Raw genomic sequence first — 12,140 nt, forward strand, 5'->3', positions numbered from 1 at the left:
ACATGTAAAAGAATGAAATTAGAACACTCCCTAACACCATACACAAAAATAAACCCAAAATGGATTAAAGACCTAGATATAAGACCAGACATTATAAAACTGTTAGAGGAGAACATAGGCCAAACATTATCCAACATAAATTTAATCATATTTGAAAAGTGCCTTTTGTCATAATAGCAACATGCTCATAGTTTCCAGGGATTAGAATGTGGACATGTTTGTATGGGGCTGTTATGTCTAACACATCTCAAATTTACCACAAGGAAGGAGTGAATACAAGAATAAAGGGGTAAAAATTATTATTCTAGTGTAGCTTTCTTCAAATGGTATCCCAGTGTTACAGGAAAGAGATCCTCTCCCTAGTCAACATTTTGTAGTGCATGGTTCCTTTCTCAGTAGACTTTACCATTAAACTCATTATTAACCAAAGCCATCTTGTTGCTCTTAGAACAGGAAATCAGGAGTACTCTATTAACCTAATTTCTAATCACCAGCTAAGTTGTTTTATATGTCTTTTTTGGAACAAGATGTATTCCATTGTTGAAAGTAGGGTATTGAAGTTTTCAAGTATCATCATTGAATTATGTATTCACTTTTTTACTTCCACGAGTTTTTGCTTCATATATTATTGGTTTCTGTTAGGTGCACATATGCTCATGATAGCTATATTTTCATGATGGTTTGGCCCTTTTCACATTATATAATGTCTTATTTGTCTCTCTCTAGTAATGGTAGTTAAAACTGATGAATGCTTACTATATTCCAGTCACAGTACTAAGTAGGTATTATTTGTGGTTCATTTACAATTGCATAATATTGAGACTGTAAAATGAATTATATTTTTTCTTTGGTTTTATTGAAAAATAATTTTCAGTGGCGTTTTTTTCTTTGCGCTATTGAAGATGATATTAAATATTTCCTTGTGCAGAAGTAATTTTCATGTTTCATTTTGGATTATTTTATTTGTTTACTGATTTTGAACAATCTGAGGTCTATCCCAGACCCAAGTTTGCTATCAAGTGAAGAAGTGGGTTTCACTTAAGCTTTGGTCAATGCTAACTTGTATATTTGTGTTAGAAACAATTCACCTTAAAATATAGAAAATTTAATTATAAATTTAGTTTCGAAACCAGTGCAATTAAACAGATTTCCACTAGATTCCTTTTGTTTGTTCAGCAAATTTCTTTTCTGATACATTTGATCATTAAAATAACTGGCCAGATTATACAACCAAAAGCCGTATTTCTCGTCAAGTTTTGCTATTAGTTATATTTCTCTATTCTTCCCAAACTACAAAAATTTCTTTAAAAATCAGCATTTCATATCCTTCATCCCCTCAAAATATGAGTAGCAACACAAATCTACACTTACTGTCTAGTGTGTGTGTGTGTGTGTGTGTGTGTGTGCGTGTGCGTGCATGTGTGTTACAATTTAGGGATGAATGCCTATGTAGAGATTTGGATGGATGTGAAATGACTTGAGGTAGAGAAAACAGTCGTTCTTCCTGAATGAAAATGAAAAGGGGATGGTTTGATGATTCTAGGATTATAAACTGGGAGGCAGATGAAAAACTGTGTAAATACAGTGTTAACTTTTATTTTGGCAACCAAATAATATAAGTAATTTTCTGAATTTCCCCATAAAACTTCTTCAATTATGGCAATTCTGAGTCCTCTCAGGAGGAAAATAAGTACCCCCCACTGATTGAGATTTTAAATTCCATTCTATTCATCTCCTCCCTGGTGAAATGTTTACTAATAGATTTATTTTCACATTGATTTTCCCTTCCCCAATCTTTTGAAATTTTTGTCTTTTTCTATCCCTATTTTAACATACAGGTTTTGTGAAGGATTTTAATTGTCACCATTTTTGAGATTCCAAAATTATTAATTTACCATGCTCAATTTTACATGTAATTTTGATTAGATATTTTCTATGATAATAAAAACATAATATATGATTTAAAGTTAATATAAATTAATTTTATTTTCACTGTTAGGACAGAGAGAAAAATATATAAATACAGTTTTAATTTCAGTTATTTTGGTAACCAAATGAAATGTTATTTTAAATAGAACAGATCAAATTAATTAGTAAATTATTACCTGTCTCACTGAGACTAAGAAATTCTAAATCAATATTTTTTTTATTTCTCATAAGGTTTACTTTTTTTAAAAAAAGTATTTCATTGAATTGCAAAATGCAACTCTTTATTATGTATTATTTTTTGTGTTACAGAACAATAAAGCAGTATTTGTCAGCAAACATCCATATACTTGCTGCCGCCTCTGTCTTATTTTCAGAATGAAAATCATCCAGAGATAATAGACTCCAGGGAGAAAGTAAACAAATTATAGAGGAACAACACAATTCCTCAGTGCAAGTTGGCAGCATGGATTCTACATGCAAGGCTTGTTACACTGTGGTGAGAAATCTGCAGAGGGGACATTATTTTTTGTCAGGGGTAACATGAGCAGCATGTAAAAGGTCGATACTCAGTCCTGACAAATTGAACTTAATATTTTGTTTAAAAATAGTATTGATCAGAGTAGGAGCAAAAATAGCATTGATCAGAGTAGGAGCAAAAATAGCATTGATCAGAGTAGGAGCGGATTTTGAGAAAGATAATGTGCAGGTTTGTCACATTGTTTTGCTGAGTTTGTATATATACCCTCTATCCTACCTGGGTTACAGGAGTGAAAAAAAAAAAAAAAGAATCTGGATTTCAGTTCATAAGCTCTGAATTTGAGTCCTAGCTCTTATATTAGTAAATAGCTAGGTAACTTAATCACTTTTAATATCCACATCATTTTGTTGAATAAAGAAAATAGTGATAGCATATCATTGAGAAGGCTAAAAAGAGGCAATGTACACAAAATTTCCAGATGAAGAGGGAAATAAAGACTTAAATACTACTTGAGCTCCATCATGTGTATGGGGATATTGCCAGAAATAACTTCCAAGGGTGTATATGAATATGGGCAAATTTCACAGTACTGTTGTAAGAAAGTATTCATTTAAAATTGTGTGGGGAGTTCCCATTGTGACTCAGAAGGCTAAGAATCCAATGTACTGCCCATGACGATGCAGGGTCAATACTTCACTTTGCTCACTGGGTTGAGGATCGGTGTAGCTACAAGCCGAGGAATAGGTTGTAGATGGGGCTCAAACTGGTGTTGCTATGGCTGTGGTGTACACCAGCAGCTTCAGTTCTAATCTGATCCCTAACCCAGGAACTTCCATATGCCACAGGTACAGCCCTAAAAATAAATAAATAAATAAATAAATAGAGTGGTTTGGATTTAAGCTACAGGTAATAGAACTGTAGCAAATAAATTTGGAAAAGAACATTGCTCCAGGGAGTTCCTGTCACGGCACAGCTCAAATGAATTGGACCAAGAACCATGAGGTTGTGGGTTCAATCCCTGGCCTTGCTCAGCGGGTTAAGGACCTGGTGTTGCCATGAGCTGTGTTGCAGGTCACAGATGTGGCTTGGATCCTGCATTGCTATGTCTGTGACATAGGCCAGCAGCTGTAGCTCTGATTCAACCCCTAAGGGTGGGATGGGAACCTCCTTATGTCACAGGTGTGGCCCTAAAAAGCAAAAAAAAAAAAAAAAAAAAAAAAAAAAAAACAGTTATCCAGACCATGAATGCTCTTGAGTGCTAAGACTAAAGAAAGTTGATTTCATTTAATAGAAAATAAAAAATGGACTTACTTCACTCAATACTAGAATCTCTAGTTCCATCCAAAGAGAAAGATATCACTTATAACTGGAATCTAATGTATGGTACAAATGAACATTTCCCCAGAAAAGAAAATCATGGACATGGAGAACAGACTTGTGGTTACCAGATGAGGAGGGAGTGGGATGGGTTGGGAATTTGGGATGAGTAGATGCAAGCTGTTGCTTTGGAATGGATAAGCAATGAGATCCTGCTGTATAGCACTGGGAACTATATATCTAGTCACTTATGATGGAGCATGATAATGTGGGAAAAAAATGTATACATATATGTGCTACATAGTATAAAATTGACAGAACACTATAAACCAGCTATAATGGAAAAAATAAAAATCATTATAAGAAATAAAAAAAAATAAAATAAAAATGGAAATCTATTCTGTAGGAAATGAGAAGCCAGAGACTAGTATGATAATTAGGGTGTTAAAATGACAAAATGGAAAAAAATAACTGGCCAATGTTATATTATATTTGAGGCAAATAAAGTTCAAGTTATCTTAACGGAAGTGGGAATAGATTTTTTTCTTTTTTTTATAGTGTATTTGATCACAGTGTTGTGTCAGTCTCTGCTGTACAGTATACTGACCTAGTTACACACACATATATATATTCTTTTTCTCATACTGTCTTCCATCTTGTTCTATCACAAGAGATTGGATATGGTTCCCTGTGCTGTACCTACAATGAATAGGATCTCATTGCTTATTCATTCTAAATGTATTAGTTTGCACCCATAAACCTCAGATTCCTTGTCCATCCTACTCCCTGATCTTGGCAACCACAAGCTTGTTCTCTATGTCATTGAGTCTGTTTCTGTTTTGTAGATAGGTTCATTTGTGCCATATTTTAAAATTCTATGTATAAATGATATCATACGGTATTTGTCTTTCTCTGTCTGACTTCATATACTATGAGAATTTCTAGTTGCATCCATATTGCTGAAAATGATTATTCTATTTTTTATGGCTGAGTATTATTCCATTTTATATATGTACCAGTTCTTCTTAATGTATCATCTATCAGTGGACATTTAGGTTGTTTCCATGTCTTGGCTATTGTGAATATTGCTAAAAGGAACATGGTGTTCATGTATCTTTTTGAATGATAGTTTTGTCTGGATATTTGCCCAGGAGTATGATTGTTGGGTGATATGGTAGTTCTATATTTAGTTTTAGGAAGAACCTCCATACTGTTTTCCATAGTGGTTGTACCAGTTTACATTCCCACCAACATTGTAAGAGGTTTCCCTTTCTTCCACACTTTCTCCAGCATTTGTCATTTGTACCCATATTAATTATGGGAATTTTGACTGGTGTAAGGTGGTGCCTCATAGTATTTTTGCTTTTTCTCTGATAATTAGTGATTTTGAACAGTTTTTCATGTGTGTGCTGCCCATCTGTATGTCTTTTTTGAATAAATGTCTACTTAGATCTTCTAACCATTTTTCAATTGTGTTGTACATAGTGATTGTTGTTGAGTAATATGAGATGTTTGCATATTTTGGAGATTAAGCCCTTGTTGGTTTCATCATTTGCAAAGATTTTCTCCCATTCTGTAGGTCATCTTTTTTTTTTTTTTTTTAATGGGTTCCTTTACTTTGGAAAAGCTTTTGAATTTAATTAGGTCCCACTGGTTTATTTTTGTTTTTACTGTCACTATTCTAGGAGGTAGATCAAACAAAATGTTGCTGCAATTTATGTCAAAGAGCATTCTTCCTATGTTTTCCTCTAGGAGTTTTATATTGTCTGGACTTATATCTATGTCTTTAATCCATTTTGACTTTATTTTTGTATATGGTGTTAGAGAATGTTTTCATTTCATATTTTACTTGTAGCTCTCCAGTCTCCCAGCACCACTTATTGAAGAGACTGTCCTCTTCCACTGAATGTTATTGACTCCTTTGTCATAAATTAATTGACCATAGATGCTTGTGTTTATTTTTTGACTTTCTGTCCTTTACCATTGATCTATATTTCTGGTTTTGTGCCAGTACCACAATTTTTATAACTGTAGCTTTGTAGTATAATCTGAAGGCAGGAAGCCTGATTCCTACAGTTTCACTTTTCTTTTTCAAATTTTCTTTTACTATTCGGGGTCTTTTGTGTTTCTATGCAAATTTTAAAATATTTTGTTGTAGTTCTGTCTTTGGTAATTTGATAGGAATTGTATTGAATCTGTAGATTGCCTTGGGTAGTATAGTCATTTTGACAATATTGATTCTTTCAGTCCAAGGTCATTCTGTATCTTTCATCTATTTGTGTCATCTTTGATTTCTTTTATCAGCATCTTATAGTTTTCAGAGTACGGATCTTTTGTCTCTTTAGGTAGGTTTATTCCTAGGTATTTTGTTCTTTTTGATGCTATGATAAATGTGATGGTTTCCCTAACATCTCTTTCTGAAATGCAATTGATTTGTGTGTATTAATATTGTATCCTTCAACTTTACCAAATTCATGGACGAGGTCTAAATGTTTTCTGGTAGTGTCTTTAAGATTTTCTAGATATAGCATCATGTCATCTGTAAACAGTGATAGTCTTACTTATTTTCCAATTTGGATTCATTTTATTTATTTATTTTTAATTTTACTATAGTTGATCTATGATGTTCTGTCAATTTCTCCTGTAAGGATTCATTTTATTTCTATTTCTTCTCTGATTTCCATGGCTAGGACTTCCAAAACTAGAGAATGGAGTTTTTAGAAAATATTGAGAGTTTGGAACTTAACTAGTATAATCATTCTCATTTATTAGGTGATTACCCTGTGCCAAGAATGCCACATACATTATTTAATCTTTTCTTCATGTCAAGCATAGAGAAGAGCTATGGATCCATTTTGAATAGGTAGATGAAGCCCAAGACCACATATTTGGGGAGCTAGGGCAGAAATTTGAACTCAAGCTGTCTCCCTACAGAGCTGCTACTCTTAGCAATTGTTCTATTACAGAGCCTTATCACTCACAGAGAGGCATAATTCTGACATGACAGCAGTTTTCCAGCCTAAGTGACTAAGAAGATGCAGGTGTAACTACAGAAAAAATGGCATAGTGAAATAAAGAGAGATTAGTGCATCTGTTTTTGGTATTTTGATTTTTAGCCTTATGAATTAAAAAAGTGGAGATGTGGAAGTGCAGAATGAATTCAGAAAAGTGTGGAAAGATATGCATCAGAATTTTCTAAAAGGAGGTGATGGAGGATTCCAGGAAAGTGCTTGATAAGAAAGAGTGAACAGAGGAAAAGGTGGCCAAGGGCAAGTCTTTAGGAGAATCAGAAAGGCTGTTACAACTGCAGCATGAAACATAACCATAATTTCATATCAGAGAATTTAAACATCTTCTAAAGTAGCAATTCTCTCCTACTCGGAGAAGCCACTGCACTGCAGGGCACTGTAAGCCTGTAAATCAATTACATTCGAATTACAAAGTCAAACGGCATCTGTTCCCCTCATGACATAAAACCTGCTGAAGATGAAGAGTCTCTGACTGGAATAAGTTAAATTGTTTATAAGTTGCTATTCCACTGAGCTATTTTTCTTCACATAGTTTCAATAACATTCAGGCAGATTTGGGGCTTGGAAGTGTCCTTAGAGATCACCTGGTCTAACACTCTTATTTTATAAATAAAAAATCTGAGCCTCAGAAAGGTGACCCCAGGTCATGAAGCAAGCTTTCCCACAAATGGGTTCATTTATATTTACAGTCACTAAATGTTCGGGGACCAAGCAGTTTGTATTTCATACAGACATTTACCTGAGAGTATTATTAAGAAGTGTTTTCTATAATATGTGGGCGTAAAGTTTATTGAGACTTTAATTTCTGTACATTTTTCTCTGACTTTCCTAAGAATGTAGCCATCATTTTGTTACGTTTGTTATATTCCCCAAGAACATGTTGGTTGCAGGGATGAAAGCAGAAATTGCCTACAAACAAATGACTTTCAAGTCTTTTAAGAAAATTTTGAAGGGAAAAATAGAGGTATGTTCAGCTGAGAGAAGGGAAAAGTGAAACAGGAGAAGGGAAAAAAAGATGAGGAATTGGCTGTGGGAAAAACAGTCAGATATGTGCCTAAGGGCTTAGAGCACTTTCCAGAAAACCCCCACTGAGTCTCTGCCCAAAAAGAAATGATTAATGTTCTATATTTCTTCATTTTACCAAATTTCCTCTCTGCTCTTCTGCATGGTCTCTCTAAACACTCTGATTTCTATGCCTGTTATCCTATAATCTAGGAAAAGTAGTTACCTTTCCAAATCTCATTTTTTCTTCAAAAGGTTTCTATATAGACCCAATAGTAGTAATCATGAACACTGAGTTTGAAAAAAAATGCATTCAATATCATTATTTTGTTCTTGATGCAATGTTTATTTACTCTAAATAATTTTAATTTGAATAATACTTTATTACATTTATTATTATCATTAATATTCCTCCCAAATATTCATAGATGTTTATATTTAAGAAAGTGAGTCATGTACAGTCACAACAAATATCACACCCGGGATTGCAGACAACTCTATTCAAAAAGAACAGAAAAACAACCCAAGGTATGTCATCTTTATAAGGTGTCAAAGAAGCAATTTAAGCAACTTCCTTTGAATTAGGAAAGTGGAATTAATAGGTATAAATAATAAGTAGAAATTCAGAAAAGAAAAATGATACTTTTGAAAGATTCTACAAATCAGTTAGTGTTGTAAAAATTAATATTTATAACCAAAAACACGTAGAAATGTTGAATTTATTTTGGCACACTGAAGGGGGATTAACTTTTATGAGAATGGTTAGAATAAATGAGTAATTAAGGAAAAATTAATTATATTTGAATTTTTTTCTTCTTGGGAATTAAAACCAGAGCAGAGAATTTAAGAATAATTCAATACTGTTTAATGGACACAGTTCTTAACATAGAGCACAATTAAGAATCTTTAAAAAAATATAGGGCTCTGGACCTCAACTCTAAACCAAATAAATGAGACCCTGTGGATATGGAATCCAGAATTGGTGTTAAAACTTGCCAGATATTTCTCACTGTGACCAGGTCAAACACTACTCATTTTGAGATATTTAATGGTGGATGGGAGTAGGAACATAGGCAGAATAACAGCCTCCAAATATTTTCACAAACCTATCTCCAGAGTTTATGAATGTGTAACTTGATATGACAAAAGGGACTTTACATATGTAGTAAAGGTAAGGGTTTTGAGATGGCAAGATTATCATGGATTATTTAAAAGAGACCAATAGAATCCAAGGGTCCTTGAAAAATGGAGGAATGCTGGACCAAAGTGACATGAGGGGCAGGGGATGGTATCCATGGCAGATACTGGCCTCACAGTGCCTCTCATGATGAGAAATGTGTTCTGGGTCTTCATAGGCTTCCTGGGTCATCCCTAAGGGTCCTAACCTCTATCATCACCATGTTGATTACATGTTCAGTTTGCCTCTATCTCTTTTGACTGATTGCAATTCTGACCCAACTCAACCCTCTCTTTGGACCACAGCTGATAAAGGAAACTATCTGTTACCTCAAGCATCATTGGCCTTGAGGAAGAAGACCAGCACACCAGTCATTAAGTCACAAAAGAATTCCTCTAGATTCAAAAGTCACCTCTATACCCAATGCCTTCCTTGACTCACCTATTCTGGCCATCAGATACATTAAATATTCACATGACATTTGAATATCTTATTCTACAATGTTTCTACTTTTTTTTTCCTGTCAAATTTTGTATACTTTGATGACTGTTGTGCCTATTTAACTTAAACTGTGCTATTTCCATAACACATTTATGTTGTCTTCTGAGATACAAAATGCTGTTTTTCTGAAAAACATGTTGCTTTCTCCTTGGAAGCTGAAGGTTTGAATATGGCCTCTACCTGCTCGGAACATGGGAATTGGTGAAGTATTTAAAAACTGTTAACAAGACAATAAGATTTCGGTGAAACAGTCAGTGGGAAAACATGTTCAGAGGGAAAATCTGTCTCACCAGATTTATACCAGTACACATTTTCAAGGTGAATTTCTTATTTCTGCCATCTTTTAGAATAAATTATCTTTCTGTGACCTATGGGAAAAATGGGAGAAGTGTCAGAGTCAGATATGTGACCATGGAAACAGAAGTTGGAGTAATGCAGAGCCATGAGCCAAGGAATACAGTTAGCCTCTGGAATATATAAGACAAGGAAGTGAATTCTCCTGTAGAGCTCTCAGAAAGAATAGAGTTCTGCTGACTCTTTTTAGACTTCTAGACTACAAAACTGAACAACTGTAAATTTGTGTCGTTTTAAGCAACTAAATTTGTATAAATCGTTTTAAGTAGTGAAATAAAGCTGATGCTGCTGACTGCTTAAAAGGGTGCATACCTAAATGATCATGCTTCATGGTAAGATAAGAATCAAGATGAGCAGACATTGCTGCTTTGGGTCCTTTGTATCACTGGTTCTCTTTCAAGTCATTCTAATTCTCTTCTTCCAGGTACTGGTATTTTCTATTAATAGGGTAAGCTGAAGTAATTTCCTGTTTATTTCTGTTCTCCATAAATCCAAAGTGATTACTGTGAAAATTTTAAAATTATATGTATGTGGATAACAAGAATTAACCAGGATGAAACAGAAAATATGAAGAAATCAATTACCAGTAATGAAATTGAATCAGTAATTTTTAAAACTCCCAACAAACAAAAGCCCAGGACTAGATAGCTTTACAGGTTAATTCTCCTGATCCTAAAATGAAGAGTTAGCACCTCTTTTTCTCAAATTATTCCAAAAACTTGCAGAGAAAAATTCATTCTATGGAGCCAGGATCACCTTAATAGCAAAACCCAGACACAGGTACCACAAAAAAGAAAATTACAGATCAGCATCATTGATGAATATAGAGGCAAAAATTCTCAAAAAATGAGTAAACCAAATTCAACTAATACATTATAAGCATCATACACCATGAGTGAGTCAGATATATTCCAAAGATGTAAGGATGGTCAGTATTCATGAATCAATCAATGTGATACACCACATTAACAAATTAAAAATAAAATCATATGATCATCTCAACAGATACAGAAAAAGCTTTGACGGAATTCAACCCCATTTATAACCAAAAACTCAAAAAAGGAGTATAAAGGGAACATACTTTAACATAACAAAGGTCATGTATGACAGGCACACAAGTGACATCACACTCAATGTTGAAAACTTGAAAGCATTTTCTCTAAGTTACACAAGTATGCTCACTCTTGACATTTTTATTCAACACAGTATCAGAAGTCCTAGCCGTAGCAATCAGACAAGTAAAATAAATGAAAGAAATACAAATTGGAAAGAAAGACTTAAAAATTTCAGTGTTTGCAGATGACATGATACTGTACATAGAAAATCCTAAAGACTCTACTAAGAAACTATTAGAACTCATTGATGAATTCAGTAAATTTGCAAGATACAAAATTAATATGCTGAAAGTTTATTGGATTTTTATCAGAAAGAAATAAAGAAAACAAACCCATTTGTAATTGTATCAAAAAAAACCAATATACCTAGGGTTAAAGACCTGTACTCAGAAAACTGTAAGACACTGATAAAAGAAATTGAAGGTTGTACTAACAAAGCTAATGGATTAGAATAATGAATATTGTTAAAATTACCATGTTATCCAAGGCAATCTACAGATTAAGTGCCATTTCTATCAAAATATAAATTACATTTTTTCACAGAAATAGAACAAATAATTCTAATATTTCTTTGGCAATACCAAAGATTATGAGTAGTCAAAAAATCTTGAGCAAGAAAAACAAAGCTTATGGTATCATGCTCCCTGACTTCAGATCATACTAAAGAGCTACAGCAATCAAAACAGTATACTACTGGCAAAAAAACGGACACATAGATCAGAGGAACAGAAGAGAGAGAGCCCAGAAATGGTCAATTTATTTATGACAAAGCAGGCAAGAATTTATACAATGGGGAAAAAGCAGCCTCTTCAGTGATGTTGAGAAAACTGGACAGCTGCATGCAAGAGAATCAAAATGGACTACTTTATTGTACCATATACAAAAATAAACTCAAAATGGATTAAAGACTAAAATATTAGACCTGAAACCATAAAAAATGCTAGAAGCAAACATAGACAGTATAATCTTTAACACCGGTCTTGGCAATATTCCTTTGGATATGTCTCCACAGGCAAGGGAAACAAAAGCGATAATAAACAGATAGAAATACACCAACTGAAGTAATTTTACTTACTTTTGCACAGTAAATAACTTTAACAACAAAATAAAGACTGTCTACTGAATGGAAGAAGATATTTGCAAATGATATATCTGATAAGGGGCTAATATGCAAAATATACAGAGAACTCATACAATTCAACATCAAAAAAAAAAACAAAAAACAAAAAACACTCGAT

At 33.6% G+C, this 12,140-nt stretch overlaps 1 pseudogene; it reads left to right on the forward strand.

Moving 5' to 3' along the window:
- Nucleotides 6,343–11,143, forward strand: LOC110260096 (annotated as a pseudogene).

The sequence above is a fragment of the Sus scrofa genome, chromosome 3 (assembly GCF_000003025.6).
Source record: "Sus scrofa isolate TJ Tabasco breed Duroc chromosome 3, Sscrofa11.1, whole genome shotgun sequence".
NCBI lineage: Eukaryota > Metazoa > Chordata > Mammalia > Artiodactyla > Suidae > Sus > Sus scrofa.